Raw genomic sequence first — 4,017 nt, forward strand, 5'->3', positions numbered from 1 at the left:
GGCGACCACTGCAAATTGCGCTTTAATGTTTGGATGGTCAACTGTATGGTACGGAAACATTATATACTAGACATGCGGATAAACCCGTCTCTTACAGCTGAGAAGACACTTTGTAGAGTGCAATTTAACATAGCTGCCTCTAGGAGTCGCCAATGGAAATAAAACAGACACGCACAAAAAATGTGCGTATGCCAGCCATGAAGCTGGTATGGAGCTGCGCACATTCCCTTGTTCAGTTTATTGTTAGTAAATCCAAACGCGAGCGATTCTGACCGCGAAACCTGGCGTACGCAAAGTTTTTGTGCGTACGCAGGGTTGATACATGAGACCCCAGGTCTGCAGGCAGACCCCTCTCCAATTTGTTGCTATTCTCAGACCAGCGCAGCTCTAATTTTCACGTTTTGCGCCACATTGTTTAGATAGCTAATCCATTTGCGCTACTTTGTGGACTCATGGGTGTGCTGGTCTATTAAGGAGGTGCGTTAAGGCGAAGTGTAATTGTTTTATGTTCAATCCACTTCAATTTGTAAAAACTAGTAAAACCAATTGCTTCAAGTTGATTGTGTGGAACTCAGCATTTTTTACAGTGTGATAATGCCTATGGAGATCCCAGTTCAGCTGCTATTACTGTACTGTATGTGCTTTTTTTTTCCAGGCCAGGGGCCTCATGTACGAAGACTTGCGTGGAAATCATACTAAAACATTGCGGACGCACAAAAAAAGCAATGGCAAAAGCAAGCAAAAACAGAAACTTTGAACAGAATGTGAATTGGAGGTGCTCCTTTCGGAGGTAGACCGGAGAAAAGCGGTGTTATTTGCAAGATTTTTCTCCGGAATTAACAACAAAGGAAAAAAGTAGAGTGGGAGAGTTTAGCTGATGCGGTTAACCCAGTTGGGTCTGAACATCGCATAGAGTGAATTATAAAAGAAATAGTGTGGTTTATAGGTGTAAAATGTTGCACCACCCTCAACAGTCTCTGTGGCGCAACTCGTAAAACGCATGTCAACATGTTTTGACATGTTCGAGCATGAACTCGGTTCGAATGCAGCGTCTGATGAATTCTTTCTTCTTTTTTCCCCGCTACATATCAGATTTTGCCCACTATTTATCACGAGAAAGACAAGTAGGAATCATTAATAAGTCTGTGCATCATATTTTATTTGCACATTTATTGAATGGAAATGTTTCTGATTTACGCATGCAAATTCATCTTCAGATAGTGTCTTTATAGCATTGTGTGTGCAGTAGATATCTCAGATTACATTGGGAAAACAGGCGACTGCTGAAAATTGTGCTTTAATGTTTAGCTGGTCAACGGTATGGTATGGAAACCTTATATACCTGCTAGATGAACCCGTCTCATACAGCTGCCATTGCAAGGCTCAGACACTTTGTAGAGAGCAATTTAACACAACTGCCTCTAGGAGTCGCCAATGGAAATAAAACAGACACGCACAAAAAATGTGCGTACGCCAGCCAAGAAGCTGGCGTGGAGCTGCGCACATTCCCACATTCAGTTCATCGTTAGTAAATCCAAACGTGAGGGATTCTGAGCGTGAAACCTGGTGAGCGTTGATACATGAGGCCCCAGGTCTCCGCACAGGTCACATGACTGAACATTTTTCATAAAAAAAACTATATTATCATATTATCATCTAATTTGTTCTGTCGATACAGTATGTGATCCAAATATTTGTGGCTTGAAACAGATGTAAATTTGACTGGTTTGTGCTGCATCTCTATGCAGATCAGTGGCGGATCCAGAGGGGTGTCCGGGGTCTGGACACCCCTGACATCCGATTGGCCACCCTGGCTGCCACCCCCAAATTTTTTTTGCTGCTGACAGTTCCTGATGCTGTTTGACATCTCATTTGTCTAAAGAAGTTTTTGAATTTTGCCAGCAACACTCAATCAATTTTCAAATCAATGACAAGCCGAAGACAAGAACATGGTTTCAAGTAAGACAAACATTGTTGGGCAGTAGCGTCACTACTTGTAGCTAGCTTAACTACATTTCTCAGTAGCGTGGCTACTTTCTAAACCAAATAGCTTTTTAGTAGAAAAGCTATTATTTTTATCTAGTAGCGCAGTAATGTCAACACAAGCTACATTTACCGGTCGTGGATCAATAAGTGATGGCACCGACATTCACAGAGCTGCGAGGCCGGTGTCCAGCCGATGAAAGTAAAACCATATGATGGCAAGAATGACGATTGACCAAACCTTTTGGTGCATTACTGCCACCTCTCGTTCTGGTTGGTGACGTCTCCAACCAATTAGGCTAACATGAGAAATTTGCTTGATGGAAAGATGACTGAGTAAAAGGAGTTCTCAAGCAGGATTCTTTGTGACAATACCTTCAGAAGTACTTGTTAAGATGCAGTAACTTTAATTCTAATACATTCCATGTATGCAAGTTATTATATTTAATTAACTTTGCTCAAATATTTTGCTAATATGGGAAAGTAATAATTCCTTCAAGTTGATTACGTGAAACCCATACTTTACAGTAAACATACTTTACAGTGTGAAAATGTTTATTTTTAAAATCATTTAAGTAAACTATTCAAAGATTCACTCAAAAAAGACCCCTTTTTAATAAAACCTGTGCTTTTAGTAGATCAGTATGTGATCGTATCTCTGTTTTGTTCTGTCAATTCGGTCACAATCAGCAGCGATCTAACATTTGATCACTGGCGAACTGCAATTCTGCCACTGAACCGAACTACAACTTCCAGAAGTCATTGCTCCAATCACTCCTGCCACAGTGGATAGCCATTTGGACACTGACACACACATAGCTGAAGTTCATCATTGAATGATTACATGGACTATGTATACACCCCAGTTTCACACACTCTTTGCTGAGTCTTGTTTCTTTTAAGAGCATCACATAAGCATTATCCCTGTCTTGCCTTCCAGTATTTTTGACCTTAGCTTTTCTTTACTGTTTATGTTGTTTTGCCACCTGACCTTACCATTTGCCTGCTTTTGACTATGCTCTTGGATTTCTTGTATGCTCCTGTTTGCCCCTGTTTAGACCGTTGCCTGCCTGACTATTCTTTTGTAATAAACTGCACATGGATCCTCACCGCTGTTGTCCCAAACCCTTACCTGACAGATACAGTATGTGCTCCAAATATTCTTAGCTTGAAACAGATGAAAATATGACCCGATTATGCTGCAGTTCTGTGGGGATCCTAGTTTAGCTGCAATTACCGTATAACACATTGTTTTTTTTGCTCGCTAGGTCTTTGCACAGGCCAAGACATCATAAATGTATACCTCACAGGTTCCATTAGGTTTAAAATAATACACTAGAGGATGTGAACTCATTAGACTCCATTGGCCTCAGACTCCACAAAACTGAATACCATAGATTTTTTACCATGCATAAAATCTTTACCAAAAACACCATGAGATCTAAACCAACTTCCATTTGTCCATAAAGGAATTTAAAGTGTTATGACCCTCTTTGATTCCCCAGACGGCGATCATTAGACAGAGATGAACTCTGGACAGCTGATGACATGTGTCCTTCCACAAATCATGCCCCGGACACCATCTGTGAGGCTGTGAGTAATACTGTAACCTTATCTCAGAGAGGCAGACAGAGAACACATTTACATGCACTGATAACTCCCAAAAACAGCTTTTAGAAATAACTATTTTATGTTGTTTACAGGCAGTAACCAACAAACCAGGATAGCAAATAAACAGTATGTACAATCATTTAAGGCCCTGTGAAATAAATATAAAGTTTTTTAAATGTCAGTATGTCAGTTTGTTAGTTTTAAGGAAATCTACTGTATAAGCTGTGTGCTCCAAAACAGTGACAACATTCACATTTAGAAGATATAAACTTGATGTAAATATCCAAAGTTTGCAGTTTGCCTCTTCCACCTAAATGTTACCAGATTTTTTTTTAACGTCACCTTAACGGTCTACTTCAGTTTGATGTTCTCTAGTATCTGACATGTCCTGCCCTCTTCAGAACGCTTCTCATTTGATGTTCT

This window comes from Danio rerio, chromosome 2 (genome assembly GCF_049306965.1).
Source record: "Danio rerio strain Tuebingen ecotype United States chromosome 2, GRCz12tu, whole genome shotgun sequence".
NCBI classification, from domain to species: domain Eukaryota; kingdom Metazoa; phylum Chordata; class Actinopteri; order Cypriniformes; family Danionidae; genus Danio; species Danio rerio.